General features: G+C 37.3%; 1 protein-coding gene across 1 annotated transcript in view; it reads right to left on the bottom strand.

The window, feature by feature from the left end:
* The window catches only part of ST3GAL6 (ST3 beta-galactoside alpha-2,3-sialyltransferase 6), a gene marked incomplete in the record, with an annotated part of 540680 nt that overhangs the window by 523317 nt on the left and 284 nt on the right, over positions 1–17079 (bottom strand).

Here is a 17079-nt window from a genome sequence, read left to right as displayed (position 1 = left end):
ATGTTGTCTCTATCCCGACTTGTTTTAAGTCCCTTTAAGGGACTTATACTCCCTACTTCCCAAAATTTCCAATCCTGTCTAGTATGCACCACAATTAGGACATTGTTGGTGCCCTATTAACATCAAGAGAAAGCAGTGCCAATCAAAGTTAGTATTAAGACGATCTATCACACTGTGTTAATGGGGGTCTATTAAAGTAAACCTAAAAGGTCCTTAACAGTATGTTTAACCCTTTCCTGCCCAGGTTAAAGTGTCTACATCGGAACAACTGTTCCGATGTAAACAATTTGAAATCTCCCGATCATGATCACGAGATTTCAATGATGGGATTGCGTCAGGGGGGCGTCCCTATGATGCTAGGCACGCCCACCAGAACCGCTATCCCATCAGGGAAGCGCCAGTGGCTTCAGGAAAGCCAAGCCGTTAAAATGTTGTATTCCGTCCATCGACGCTAAAGCCCAGAAAAATTCTGACGGAATACAACACCGTAACGGCGTTAAAGGGTTAATGTAATGTTGTGTGATCGATTAGTCACTGTCGTCGGTCTTAAAGGGACATTATACACCAATTTTCATCTAACCACATGTAATAGACACTACTATAAAGAATAATATGCACAGATAATGATCTAAAATCCAGTATAATAACTTACTTAGAAGCTCCCAGTTTAGCTCTGTTAAAAAGGTAGCTAGAACACCCACAAACAGGAGCAAGCTGGAGTAGGTATACATCAGTATTCTCCTAAAACTTTGGGGCTTAGTTAGGAGTCTGAAAATTGGCTCAATGTTATTTAAAAATAAGCAAAACTATACTTTTAAAAAAAAAAAAAAAACAACTATGTGCTATATAAAGGGATCATCTACAAAACATTTATGCAAAGAAATATCTATATAATGTCCCTTTAATAGCCTGTTTGATAGAGGATCTGTGGTTCGCCATTCTTGTCAACCGTTTTACCCACATAAAATAAACCACAAATACAATTTAGTCGATATATTACAAGTGTAGTAATTGATCCAGCCCGCACACTAAGATCCAACAATGACCTGCGCCTTGCATCTTCGACTATCACCTCTTCCCATGCTAGACTGCAGGACTTCTGTCGTGCAGCACGCAGCACCTACCCTCTGGAACACTCTCTCGTGCTGTCAGGCTTTACTTTAATTGCTCCCTGAAGACTTTTTTGTTCAGGGAAGCCTACCACCCAACTCAATAATAAATTAATTTCATTTACCTATCATTTCCCTCATCTAACACTGCATTAACATCTTTCTCAATCTTCTCACCTCCTGTTTCTCAACCTCCTACCCTTCTAGATTGTAAGTTCCCACAGGAATAGGGCCCTTAATTCCTCCTGTATGCGTTTGTAAAATTCTGTCTTGTCTCTTACAAGTTTTATATCATTGTTTTATTTAAATGAATTGTACCCATGGACAGCGCTGCGGAATATGTTGGCGCTTTATAAATAAAGTATAATAAATAATAAATGGTGTAGATTTTATTATTATGTTGGTGTCTGAAATCTGTCCAGATATCATGCTGTTACATGTGGTACATGAGAGGCAACAATAAGAACCTTTCTTGTTGGTTTATAACAAAAGTATAGGGTCAGTATATCCCTTAAATTATAGTTACGTTAATTGCTTTTTGCTGCAAAAAGTGATCATATAAAAAAATTGTTAACTCATGCGCTCCCTTGCCTTCCCCTCCAAGTGATCTTTTACAATGGCCTTCTCTCCCCTCTTCTTACAACCTTAGGTTTTTCTTATGCAATGTAGTTTAGTGTCCCCACCCTTTCCCGCCACCCCTCCAGCTGTTTTCAACTGCTTCCAGCCCATTCCCGCCCCTCTCAAGCGATGGGCTGCCCAGACCCTCCCACACCACCAATGATTATCGCTACCCAATGCATTGGTCATTCTGCACTGCCCCACCCGTGGAACATGCAGAAATAGCGCAATCTCGCCACTGTTGGCAAGATCCCTACAGAAAGCGGCCCAGGATAGCAGCGCTGTACTGGTCTTTTCTTTCATGATTTACATAGAGGATGTAATTTTAAACAACTTTCTAATTTACTTCTGTGGCCTAATTTGTTTCATTCTCTTGATATCCTTTGCTTAAAAGCATATCTAGATATGCTCAGTAGCTGTTGATTGGGTGCTGGTCATAGATGCCTCGTGATTGGCTCACCCATGTAAATTGCTATTTCTTCAACAAAAGCATATCTAAGCAATGAAACAAATTAAATAATAAAAGTAAATTGGAATGTTGTTTAAAATTGTGTCCTCTATCTGAATCATGATTTTTTTGTGTTTAATGTCCCTTTAAGGGCTAAACGACCAGCACCGTACAGAGTACGACTCTCGTCATTAAAAGGGACACTAAACACAATTTGCAAACTACATGATTATAAAACTTTATAGATAAGAATAAATTTGGAATGTAAACTGCAGCTTTATTTTGTCAAATGAGTATATTGTTTTGTTTTTTCACCGATTTCCCTGCCCCCCCCCCCCCCCCCAGAACAAAAGAAATCTTGCTAGCACACAAACTAGTATTCAGATATAGCACAAATTCTGTTTGCACATGTGGAGACTGGGTTAGCCTGCACTCTTGTATTCCCTTAAAATTCAACTTGGTTACTATTGCAAAGAATGATTTGCCTATCATGATTGTTGATGCAAAACTGATAATCCACCTTTTAAAAGCATGTGATATAATAGAAGCTTAGGGAGGGAAGGAAAGTAAACAAAAGCTCCCATAAATTGCCTTAAAGTATTAACCCAAGCCTCCCTGGGAGAAACTGAAACAAACACATTTTTTAGATGTACAGGTAGCCCTCAGTTTACGCCGGGGTTAGGTTCCAGAAGGAATGGTTGTAAATCGAAACCGTTGTAAATTGAAACCCAGTTTATAATGTAAGTCAATGGGAAGTGAGGGAGTTAGGTTCCAGGCCCCTCTCAAAATTGACATAAGTAACACCCAATACATTATTTTTAAAGCTTTGAAATGAAGATTTTAAATGGTAAATAGCATTATAAACCTAAAAATATACTGTAGATTGTATCATCATCAAACTAAGTTTAATAAACAAAAACATTTGCTAAACTGCACCTAATAATATTATCAAACACAGACTGTATCATCATCATCAATCTAAGTTTAATGAACAAAAACAAAATAATCACACAACAGACTGTATCATCATCAAACTAAGTTTAATGAAGAAAAACGTTTTTTTTACTTGCATTTTTCTGCAGCTAAGGGAAGTGGCTGCTAGATCTTGTTCCTTTAAAAACGGATCCATTGCTCAGGTCTGGTTATACACCGATTAATCACACAACAGACTGTATCATCATCAAACTAAGTTTAATGAACAAAAACGTTTTTTTTACTTGCCTTTTTCTGCAAACAGTTCTCTGCATTGAGTCTGCAGCTAAGGGAAGTGGCTGCTAGATCTTGTTCCTTTGAAAGCTGATCCATTGATCATGTCTGGCTTGCTTTTCTTTGCATGCGTTTGCTTGCAACACAACCGGACAGCTCCACCTACTGGTTATTTTAATGTAAGCATGTGCTAATGCTTTCAATAGCAGTCAATGCTTTTCAATAGCAAAAAAAAAGGGCGTTATTCTGAAACGGCGCAAATTGAACCGTCGTAAACCGAGGGCCACCTGTATTATAAACCAAAATGCTGCAAAATAAATAATGAATGTACATTGCAATAATGTTTCACATGCAATAATAAAACATTTTATGCGTTGTCAAAATTAAAACTGGCATTATTCAGATAGAGCATGTAATTTTAAAGTGAATGTAGATGCTAAAGTGCCCGGTTTTTAAAAATTCGATTAAAATCAGGGGCACTTTAATTCATCAAAATTTACATTTCACTCGTGTTGTTGAAAAAAAAAAAAAAAAAACTTACCTTTTAATCTTGACAGCAGCTCCAGCTTCCTCCACCCGGCGCAAAGCCTCTTCCTGGGTCTAAAATGAGGAATCCAGCTTCCTCCAAACACGGGGTTGAATAAGACACTGATTCCCCCGGGGGGAAGCCGTGATTGGAGGATGACCTATCCATCATTTCTGACATCAGAAATGGCTTGCGACGACCGGAGGTAGCTGGAGCTGCTGTCAAGATTAAAAAGGTACGTTTTTTTCACAACAGGAGTGAAATGTAAATTTTGATGAATTAAAGTGCCCCTGTTTTTAATCAAATTTTTAAAAAACGGGCACTTAAGCATAAAAATTTACATTCACTTTAAGACACTTCTTTTCAAATGTGATTTGCTCTCTTGATATCCCTTGTTGAAAATGAATACGCACATATCCTACACCCGTGGGAGCTAGCTGCTGATTAGTGCCAGCAGACATTTGTCTCTTGTGATTGGCTAACTAGATGTGTTCAGATAGCTGCCAGTAGTACAATGCTGTTCCTTCAGCAAAGAATAACAAGAGAATGAAGCACATTTGATAATAGAAGTAAATTGTAAAGTTGTTTAAAATGTTATGTTCTATCCAAATCATGAAAGAAAATTTTGGGGTTTCTTGTCCTTTTAACGCTTTGAGTGCTAAGCACTTTCCCACCTGGGTGCTAAGGTTTTTTTAAAGGTTTTTTATTTTATACTTTTAAAAATATTTTTTTTTTTTTTTAAACTTTTTTTTATTATTATTTCAGATCCCCAAGACTTACACTGTTGGAAAGGTTAGGTGATTACCTTTCCAACATTGGGTCTTGGGGGTCTGTAGCTGCTTAGATGCCTGAGATACAGGCTTCTAAGCAGCATGCCCCATGCTCCTAAGTTGTGCAGTGACATCATCACGTCATTGCGCGTGACGTCACCGCGCGTAACGTGAAGCCCCTGCGATGCATGTCATTATGCTGGCCGGATCGCCGGGGTAGGAGCCAGTGGGAGCCTCCAGATCTCCCTCAAAGTGGGAGAGTGCTAGTGACGGCTCTGAGCCGTCATTAGCACCTGACTGACAATTTGTGACGGCTCAGAGCCGTCATTAGCACTCAAGGGGTTAATAGTCCTTTAAAAGGGGTTAATGCACGCCAACTGGTAAAATGTATCATTAAAAAGGAGAATAACAGGGTCCCTTTAAGGTGTTTCAATACCTATTGTATTCTCTACATCTGCAATATTCTCTGTAGAAAACTTGTGTAAACAAGCAGAAACAATCTCCCAGTGGGAGGTTGTTCCTAGTGCTTGGAAAACAATGAACTCTAATCAACTACTTGTAGAAATATAGTCCCTTTAACATTTTACCAATGACTTATTTTATCAGACAGTTTACATTTTAATTGCTAGAATGAAACTAATAAAAAAAGAGAAGGGTCATTAAACACAAATTGTAAGCTGCATAGCAATGTACCTTCAGAACTGAGAATAATTTTGCAATTAATAATGTAGCTTTATTCTGCCAAATGAGCTTATCATTTAACATTTATTTTATTTTCACAGATTCCCGTCACCCAGAACAAAGAACCAATCACAAACTAATATGCAGATATAGCATGAACTCTGCCTCTGCTTGCACTTGTGCAGTTAAGAAAATAAAGTGGGGTTGCCTGCCCTCTCCTATTCCCTTAACCCCTTATGCCTAAACAACAGAACTACGCCATGCGGTACATAGCCCATCATACTGTATAATGTAGATTTACGTTGCAGCTTCAGCACTAAACTACATACTGGCAGCCAGTACCTAAGATGGTTACGTTGAGTGTGGGGTGGGAAGAGAGCTGTTTAGGAGAGATAAGGGATGTGGAAGGTGTCAGTAGGGGATAATACCAATATTACTATACTATTTCCCTTACCAGCTAACTAAATTAACCCCTTCACTGCCGGGAATTTCAGAAGTTTGGTGCACAGCCTTCTAATTACCAAAAACAAATGGCAAAGCCATGCATGTATGCTATTTATGAACAAAGGGGATCCCAGAAAAACTTTAAACATAGAAACATAGGGCGCGATCCGATATAGATCGCAGTTTGCGGCGCAAGCGAGGGAACCGGCGTCGCCCGCAGTTTCAGCTCGCAACTCGAGCTATCCCATATAAGTCGCCGTCAGATGCTAACGTGCCGTAAGTCTGACAAACCAGCGATGTCCAGAAATCTGCGCAAGTACAAATTTCTGGCGTCGCCAGTGACTTGCGCCACGTTAGAAACTGCCGGCGCCTATAAAACCTGACTAAAGTCTAAAACACCCGCACTGTCTAACACGCCTCCCTAACATAGCCCGACACGTCTAACCCTCTATCCGCTATCCCCCCTCACTAGCCTAACAATAAAAAAGCTATTAACCCCTAAACCGCCGCTCCCGTACCCCGCCGCCAGCTATATTATATCTATAACCCCCTAAAGTGAGCCCCTAACACCGCCGCCATCTATATTAAAATTATTAACCCCTAATCTAATCCCCCTATACCGCCGCCACCTATATTAATAGTATTAACCCCTAATGTAAGCCCCTTACACCGCCGCCATCTCTATTTAAATGATTAACCCCTAATTTAATCTACCTACCCCGCCGCCAGCTATATTATCTATAGTAACCCTAAGTATATTATAGTTAATATAGTTATTACATTATATATATTAACTATATTAACCCTAATTATATTAGGGTTAATATAGTTACTATAGTATTTATATTAACTATATTAACTCTATCTAACCCTAACACCCCTAACTAAATTTATATTAAATTAATCTACTTCACTTATAAACTAAAATATTCCTATTTAAATCTAAATATTTACCTATAAAATAAACCCTAAGATAGCTACAATATAATTAATAATTACATTGTAGCTATGTTAGGGTTAATATTTATTTTACAGGTAAATTGTTAATTATTTTAACTAGGTATAATAGATATTAAATAGTTATTAACTATTTAATATCTACCTAGTTAAAATAATTACCCAATTACCTGTAAAATAAATCCTAACCTAAGTTATAAATACACCTACACTATCAATAAATTTAATAAACTACAAACATCTATCTAAAAATACAATTAAATTAACTAAACTAAATTACAAAAAAAAACAAACACTAAATTACAAAAAATAAAAAAAAAAGATTACAAGATTTTTAAGCTAATTACACCTATTCTAAGCCCCTAATAAAATAATAAACCCCCAAAATAAAAAAAATTCCCTGCCCTATTCTAAATTAAACAAATTTCAAAGTTCTTTACCTTACCAGCCCTTAAAAGGGCCTTTTGTGTGGCATGCCCCAAAGAATTCAGCTCTTTTGCATACAACAAATACAACCCCCCCCCATTACAACCCACCACCCACATACCCCTATTCTAAAACCACCCAAACCCCCCTTAAAAAAGCCTAACACTACCCCCCTGAAGATCTCCCTACCTTGTCTTCACCACACCGGGCCGAACTCCTGATCCGATCCGGGCGATGTCTTCCTCCTAGCGGCAAAGAAGAATTCTTCCTCCGGCGATGTCTTCCTCCAAGCGGCAGCAAAGTCTTCATTCTTCCGGCGGCATCTTCAATCTTCTTTCTTCGCTCCGCCGCCGCGGAGCATCCATCCCGGCCGACTGCTGTACTACGAATGAGGTACCTTTAAATGACGTCATCCAAGATGGCGTCCGCCGAATTCCGATTGGCTGATAGGATTCTATCAGCCAATCGGAATTAAGTTAGAAAAATCTGATTGGCTGATTGAATCAGCCAATCAGATTCAAGTTCAATCCGATTGGCTGATCCAATCAGCCAGATTGAGCTCGCATTCTATTGGCTGATCGGAACAGCCAATAGAATGCGAGCTCAATCTGATTGGCTGTTCGGATCAGCCAATCGGATTGAACTTGAATATTAACTATAATATACTTAGGGTTAATATAGATAATATAGCTGGCGGCGGGGTAGGTAGATTAAATTAGGGGTTAATCATTTTAATAGAGATGGCGGCGGTGTAAGGGGCTTACATTAGGGGTTAATAATATTAATATAGCTGGCGGCGGTATAGGGGGATTAGATTAGGGGTTAATAATTTTTATATAGGTGGCGGCGGTGTAAGGGGTCAGATTAGGGGATAGATAAGGTAGATGGCGGCGGTTTTAGGGGCTCACAGTAGGGGGTTAGTTTATGTAGATGGCGGCGGGGTCCGGGAGCGGCGGTTTAGGGGATAATAACTTTATTAGGGATTTCGGGGGGGGGGGGGATCGCGGTTGACAGGTAGATAGACATTGCGCATGCGTTAGGTGTTAGGTTTATTTTCTAGTTAGTTTAGGGAGTTACGGGGCTCCAATAGTCAGCGTAAGGCTTCTTGTGGCGAGGTGAAAATGGAGTAAGTTTTCTCCATTTTCGCCACGTAAGTCCTTACGCTGCATATTGGATACCAAACTGCGCTGGTTTGGTATACCTGCCTATGGCCCAAAAAACTACGGGCGACGGCAGAAATATACGCGCGTAACTTCTAGGTTACGCCGTATATAGGATACCAAATCAGCGTAAATATTGGCGTCGCCGGCTTTTGCGGGCGACGATTTATATCGGATCGACCCCATAGATTTTGATTGATGGCAGATAAGAACCACAGTCCCAGCAAGTCTGCCCGATATTTCCTAAAAGTATAAAACATATCTAGTTCATAGGATAGCCTTATGCTTATCTCAGGCATTCTTAAAATCCTCCACAATAATTTGTGTCATGACTGCACAAGCAGTATGTAAAAAAAATTCAGTGAGAAACCCAAAGTTTGTGAAAAACTTAAAAGTTACAGTCAAGTAAATATTAAACTTTCATGATTCAAATAGGGCATGTACTTTTAAACAACTTTCCAATTTACTTTTATCATCAAACTTGCTTTCTTCTCTTGGTATTCTTTTAAGAAAGTTAAACCTAGGTAGGTTCATATGCTAATTACTAAGCCCTTGAAAGCCACATCTAATATCAGTATATTTTGACAGTTAGCCACTGCTAGTTCATGTGTGCCATATATATAAAATTGTGCTCACTCCCTTAGTCAGCACTGTTTGGCTAAAATGAATGTCTGTTAAAATAAATGAGGCAAGAGGCAGTCTGCAGAGGCTTAGATACAAGGTAATTACAGAGGTAAAAATGTGTATTGATATAACCGTGTTGGTTATGCAAAACTGGGGAATAGGTAATAAAGGGATTATCTATAATAAACATTTTGGTGTAGACTGTCTCTAACTTTTTTTTTCCTTCTTCTTTCTTATATGATCACATTTGGCAGTGAAACGGTGGCATGAGATATACCAAAATGGGCCTAGATAAAAAAAAAATATATATATATATATATATATATACACACATATACATACATACATATACATACACACACACCCCAACAGGACAGGAAATCAGAAATAAAGGCTGGCTAGAGCATAATATAAAGACATTTAGTCGTTGTTGTGGAAGAATGTTTTTAGCTAATGGTTAGTATTTTCAAGTTAAAAAAGCCGGTATTAAACGTTACCAAGCACTCAAAGGCTTGTATTAAAAGGAACAGTAAACACCTTTTAATATAAAATGTTTAGTTATGCATAGTAAAATTACTGCAATATACTGTTATTATATATTGCCTCCCATTTCAATATAATTTAACCATGAAAACTGTGACTCATCTAATTCTCAGAAATTAAAAAGCATTCTGCTGGCTTCTTAAGGCTAACCCTGCTACATACATTTCCGTTGTTGGCTTTAACTGATAAGAACTGTAAAACTATGTAATTTATACTAAGATTGTCCCTGTAGCAAACCTTGCCAGCTGTAGACTTGACCCTAGATTGGCTCCTCCAAATAAGGCAAGTGATGAATAGGGTTTGGTTATTTAAAACAACACGTTAATGGGGTATGAAACCCCAAAAAAAATTCTTTTGTGATTTAGACAGCGAATTCAAATTTTTAAAAAGTTTCCAATTTACCTCTTTAAAAAAAATTTGCTTTGTTCCCATTGAATACTTTGTTGAAGAGATACCTAGGTAAGTCACAACATGGCCATAAATAGTGCTGCCATCTAGTGTTCCTGCAAATGGATAACATTCTTGCAAAACTGCTGCAATATAGTACCCCAGACACATGCACACTCTTGAGCTTATGTCCCTGCTTTTTAACAAAAGATACCAAGAGAACTAAGAAAATGTAATAATATAAGTAAATTAGAAAGTTGTTTAAAATTGCATGCTCCATCTGAATCATAAAAGAAAAAATTGAGGTTTCATGTCCCCTTAATTTGGTTTATGTTTAGACTTGGCTGAAATGTTATCCGATTACAAGACACCACTGTGTTGCAATTGCAAGCTTTTCACTGTCCCTTTAAGTGTATACAATTGCACAGCTCTAGGTGAATTGCACTTCTTATCTTCACAGTAAATTCCTGAGGGTGCAGAACAGTTCCTACCCTAACATATGTTGTAGCTGTAGCTTTGCCTTGAAAAACGTAATCAACCTCAAGTCCCATGACTGAAGCAAGAAGGATAATGCACAAATTATAGATTTCTTTGAAAAGCACTGCTTCCAAAAAGGCCTGCGACAGCCATCTGTGTCAACCAAGGGAATATCTAAAAGCTAGGCAGTTGTTTGCTATCTTACTGACCATATAAACAATAGATCATATAATGCAATACTGTAGGTCCAACAAAAACAGTAAGAGTTAATAGAGCCATAAAAAAAACTTATTTTTGTGTATACGCATAGTGATCAGCATACAAGATACATCTTTATAACAATTTAAATGCTTTTTTTTTTAGGCTGGCCCCACATAAGAATGCAACTGTATTTATTTATATTCATTTAGCTCTTCATTATTATATGTATGTAACTATACCTGAAGGTTTTATATGGCAGAGAGTAGGGTGATGTAATGCCTAGACAATGGACATTGGCTCCAATGAAAATAACTTTTTGGCTGGGGTAGCTCTAAAACATACACCAATATATATATGAATAATTTTTTTAAAAAATGAACGCTTTTTATACACCTCTGTCCAACTTGGTGAGGGTTACTTGAATAAACAAGACACAAAGAGTGAGCATACAGCTATTAACCACCAGCTCTGTTCTGCTCAAGACTTATTCTGTAACATGCCCAGTGCACAAGTGTTTACAAGCAGTTACCAAGGGACATTGGTATAATAATAAAATGCTTCAAGAAATTAGAATACTTTATTATTGCTTTAACATTCCCTTTTAAGATTTTAGTTCTTCATTTTCCTTTCCTGCGTCTTTATCCCTTCCAAGAACCTCACCCATTACCATCATCTGTTTGTAAACAAAAGCTACAAGTAACATTGGCCTAGATTCACTAAGCACTCAAACCTACAGTGAGATACATTTTTTTCCCAATGTATACGATATCTTATGACAAACATTCACACAAAACAATTACAAGTCTCCACATTCTTTTGAGCATCATAGTGTAACAGACAAGAGTTCTCACTAGAGATTTAGTGAGCAGCAGCGCTAGTCAAACTACTGTGTGTGGTGGTTAAAGGTTTACTAACTTTTTCAATTTTCATTTAAAATGGACCACACATTTCGAAACACAAATATAAACAATATAAAAGTGACCTACTTTTATCCATAAACGAAGCTGCATAACGCCATAAAATATATTTTTTACATTTGCTGGTGACGTCACGTAATCCAACCCTCTGATATAGGCAGTACATGTCCCAATCCATTAGCCAATCCGATACTCCAGCCCTCCGATATGGGCAGTACATGTCCCAAACCATTAGCCAATCCGATACTCCAGCCCTCCGATATGGGCAGTACATGTCCCAAACTATTAGCCAATCCGATACTCCAGCCCTCCGATATAGGCAGTACATGTCCCAAACCATTAGCCAATCCGATACTCCAGCCCTCCGATATGGGCAGTACATGTCCCAAACCATTAGCCAATCCAATACTTGGTTTTTGCATATAATTATAATGTTTTGTCGTAATATTGCACACGAGCACTTAAATCCTTTCACTTGTGCATGCGTAATTGTTTTGCGCATGTGTGATTGGTCCGGATGAATCGTAACTTAAACACTAAGTACTAGCGGGTCTACTGCATCCACAACCAAAATAAATGCAGTGACGTATTCAGTGACGTCCCGCTAACTTGCGCATGCGCAGCTTGGAAAAAAGTCACCATTTTCCAACCACGGTTGTCAGTCCGGATTTGACAACGCTATCAGATACAGAGTGAGTGGGTTTGGAAAGGATTAAACATGTGGTGTTAATTTTCTTCTAAACTGTACTTTTTAGAAACATGAAGGGCATTATAAATGTGTTTATTATAGTACATTCTTTTGATCCATGCTTAGTTTTTTTTGTGACTACAGTGTCCCTTTAAACACACAGTACCGTAGGTTTGATAGTTTTAAAATGACATGCTTTAATGATTTTTTTTCAACTATCATGGCTTTTTCAAATAAAATCAAGATTTTAGTTACATATTTTGGTTAAAGTATGATTATCTTACAAACCACCTGGCTAAAAGGGGGTCAAGGCATTAGGACTGAATGCGCGAGAAAATTTGAGCAATACTGGCAAGTTTTACCAAAACACAGATGCGATATGCAAAATATGTACTAAATATATTTACACATTTTCGTTCTTAAAGGTTAAATTTACATTTAAAATGAGTAGATAAGCTTTCCAGGTAAGCCAAAGTAGGCAGAACTATTACGAACCTAAATCTCTCAGCCCCAGGCTTAATTATTCTTCATTTTTAAATTATTTATGTGTATTTTTTTTTTACATGCAATGTGTGGAAGCTAGGTGAACACATCTGGTGAGCCAATGAAAAGAGCCATATTTGTGTAACCACCGATCAACAGCTAGCTCCCAGTAGTGCATTGCTGCTCCTTAGACTTTCTATGCATGCTTTTCAACAAAGGATACCAAATCGAACAAAGTACGTTTTTGTGATTCAGACAGAGCGTACCATTTTAAAGAAAGTTTTCAATTTACTTCTATTATCAAATTTGCTTTGTTCCATGATATTGTGTGTTGAAGTCAGATACCTGGGTAGGCATCTGGAGAATTACATGGCAGGAAATAGTGCTGCCATCTAAAACTCCAGTCTACATGACTGCTTTTCAACAAAAGATATCAAGAGTACAAAGAAAAAATTATAATAGAAGTAAATTAGAAAGTTGTTTAAAATGTTATGCTCTATTTGAATCACTCAAGATTTTTGGGGGATTTCATGTCGCATTAACAACAGGCTCCTATGTATTGGGAGAGATCTACTTAGTACGGGTAGTGGGAATATTTTTCTTTTGTTTATTCTGCTATAAATTGGGTACACATTATTAACACAAAAGTCAATACTGTCAAAACACAAGGAGCATATTAAGCAAAGATTATTTCATATGATATTAAAGGGATATGAAACAAAAAATGTTTAAGCAATTGAAAGATCAATACAAACAATACATATGACTAAATACTTGCAATTAAGATTTTTCCTTTGTTTTTCTGCAATTTCTATAATATTGTTCCCTTTCCAACCCCACCGTAGGACTCATTACACAAGTCCTATCACAGTGGTCTACCTAGGTAGGGCACTATGGCAATGCGCAATTGTGGCCTGTGATGTAGTTATGTACGTCACCAATAGTCTACAATGACTTCTCACCCACAGCCATAAAATACTTTAAAGTGAAGGTCAATTTTCACCAATGAGTGCTCGGTTTTTAAAAATACTTTTAAAAACAGGGGCACTTTCATTGATGAAAATTAACATAGCACTGTATTTGAAGAAATACTTACCTTTTACTTCTGCAAAGCCGGATCGACGATCCCCCTCCTTCTTCTTCCTGCTGTAGACCACAGCAATGACGAAACTGGCTTCCTCCAATCACAGCCAGGCATCACGAGCTGGACGCTCTGGGGTGCAAGCCATTATTGGAGGAAGCCGGTTTTCGTCATTTCTGACGTCACTACAGAGGAACTGAGGCTGAGATCGGTGATCCGGTTTTGCAGGAGTAAAAGGTACGTATTTCTTAAAATCCAGTGCAATGTTAATTTTCATCAATGAAAGTGCCCCTGTTTTTAAAAGTATTTTTAAAAACCGGGCACTCATTGATGAAAATTGACCTTCACTTTAAATTGATATTAAACCCAAAAATCCTTTGTTAAAGGGACACTCAGGTTAAATTAACTTTCCAATTTACGTCCATTAAAAAAAATGTGCAGTCTTTTATATTTACAATTTATAAATCACCAGATCCTACTGAGCATGTGCAAGAATTCACAGACTATACGTATATGCATTTGTGATTGGCTGATTGCTATCACATGGTACAAGGGGAGTGGAAATATACATAATTTTGAAATTTGTTATAAAGAAATCTACTACTCATTTGAAGTTCAGACTAAGTGCTATTGCATTGTATTGTTATCTTGCATTTGTTGATTATGCAAATTTAATGTGTTGACTGGTCCTTTAAAGAAATAGCAATGCACATGGGTGAGCCAATCACGAGGCATCTATGTGCAGCCACCAATCAGCAGCTACTGAGCCTATCTAGATATGTTATTCAGGAAGGAATATCAAGAGAATGAAGCAAATTAGATAATAGAAGTAAATTAGAAAGTTGTTTAAAATAGTATTCTCTATCTGAATCATTAAAGAAATGTTTAGGGTTTAATGTTCCTTTAAGTCAGATGGGGATGAAAACTCTGACAATCACAAGGAGACACAAAGCAGGATAAAACAGGATGTTTTGTTTAAGTAGTGTGTCTGCTTCCCACGTGATTTAAAATGTTTTCTGTGCCAGGGGTTCACAGGTCTGTTTAAAACGTAGGAGCCAGTAAGAATATTTATTAGCCAAGCATACTTTTACGCGCTGGACAGTGGTATTTGTACATAGATATATGGTGCATAGTCCAAAAAGTTAGGAGCCAGTGGCACCCTGGCTCATGTGTTTGTCAAACCCTACCAAATATACATTATGTGACAGCCAGGATTGGCAGAAATGGTACAGTGCTGCGCTAAACTACACTATGCGCATGTGCTATACCAGGAATACGTTCAGGTCGAGATGACTTCACTTTGGGCTCTATTTATCATTCTTTTAAGAAATACGACTTTCAATACTCCTATCAGTTCTCCGCATCTCGCCCTTGGAAAGGCGCACATGTGTGCCAATATTTATCATTAAACCGGTAGTATTTTAACGCTGATTTCCATTGTCGAGATGCGGCAGATTAATGATAAATGTCGACGTAATTTTTTTAAATGCGCCTTATTTATCATTAAAACAGCGTTGAATGTCGACTATTTCGATTCAATAATGCTAATAACAAATCTGTTTTTTTATTAACATTTCTACTTTCTAATCCATTTTTTGTTAATACCAAATTTATTTTAAATAAAATCGGAAATTAGTTTTATAAATTGTTAATTTTATTGTAATCTAATCTCCTTTGCATTACAGCCCAAATTTTTAATTGATTTATATTCATTTTGTTTTTCCAAGTATGATTTGTAACATATATATGCATCTAATAACATCTATATCTGTTTATCTTAAGAATTAACTGTTTTTGTAAATAGCTGGCATGATGCAAGCCCCATTGGAACTATCTATGCTCCACATGACTATTGCAAAACTGTTTATATTTAAAGGGACAGCCTGAAAAGATCCGGTTGCCAAAAAATGCAAAACTGCAAGTAATTTCAAAAGTCCAGGTATTGCCCTTGTTCTTTTCGTTCTGGGATCAATGTCATTTTTGATCAAAGAATACATATTCAGTATGCTTTCTCGGTTTATCCTAAATTTGCGCTTAATTTCTCTATCAGATAATGCCTCTAGTCCACAACAGGGCAAAAACAATCTTGGAACTCTTTGGCGTCTCCCTACCATATTTCCATCATTTTCCCGATTTTCATGGGACTGTGCAATCGAAATAGCGGCCAAAATAAAAAAGAACTCCATCTTCTCTGAAGAAAATAACGGAGTAAATTCAAAGTTCTCCTATATGGTTATGGAGTATTTTTACTGTTGGATTTATAGGAGAATTTTAGGTTCTCCTTTGGCGCAAAATAATGATAAATATGATTTTCAGCGATTAGTTAGGAGTATTTCTAAAAATACGACCGAAATACATCATTTTTAGGCTGAATTTGGCGCACCTGTGCGCCTTGACAAGAGCGAATAAAGTGGTCGCATTTTGAGGTCGTATTTCTGGTCATAAATTGTGTTGATAAATCGGAGAATAAATCCGACAGAGTAATTATAGGCGCAAACGTAGGAGAATTATGATGATAAATAGAGCCCTTTGTTATGCGCAAACATCATATTCATTTATATATTATTTACAAGTTTTGTTTTGGCAAAACAGTAAAGGTTTTACTTATATTACTATAATATGTGACTGTTTTGAAACATTCACTTTTGAACAATTTCATAATCCTTTAAAAGATCTCTCTCATGCACATCTTCAATATCCTATAACAGAGAATGGAAAGCAAACAGGCGGCATATCTCTTACTTTATTTTCAGTTATATAGACTGTTTTATAGGATACATCAAAGACAAACACTTTCAAGTCACAGACATGGCACAGGTGAGGGGACAGACATCCTTTTGTGTCACAGAGTAGGGTAAACAAAAACATCACAAACTTCACATGGTACAGTATATGTCTGGACATAAACTCTCCAATTTTTTTTTTTTAGAGACAGACACCACATACACATTTTCTGAACTGATATTGTTCTTTTACTAAAATAACTTTATTGCTCCTTGGGATATAACAAGCATGTAAAACTTAGGAGGTAGGTTATATAAACTTCACAAGCATGCAAGGGTACCCAAAAACAAGAACCACAGAGAAGTTGTACAACATCAGGGGAGAATACGAGCCTTATTACTGATAACAAAACGCCATGTCTGGCTGCTTAACACAGTTCAGCTGCCAACTCTTTTTTTTTATGCAGCTAAGATGGTGAAAGACTGGAGACTTTAAAACAACAAACAGGACTGACTGCACCGCTTAAAAACAAACACAAATAAGCAAGTAAAAGTCACGGGTTAACCTCCGAAACAGATTCGCTATGTGTTCTCTTCAAGCTCAGAGTAT

Source organism: Bombina bombina, chromosome 3 (assembly GCF_027579735.1).
Source record: "Bombina bombina isolate aBomBom1 chromosome 3, aBomBom1.pri, whole genome shotgun sequence".
In the NCBI taxonomy this organism is placed as follows: domain Eukaryota; kingdom Metazoa; phylum Chordata; class Amphibia; order Anura; family Bombinatoridae; genus Bombina; species Bombina bombina.
Note: the sequence above shows the minus strand (reverse complement) of the source record. Positions and strands in the feature narration are given on the sequence as shown.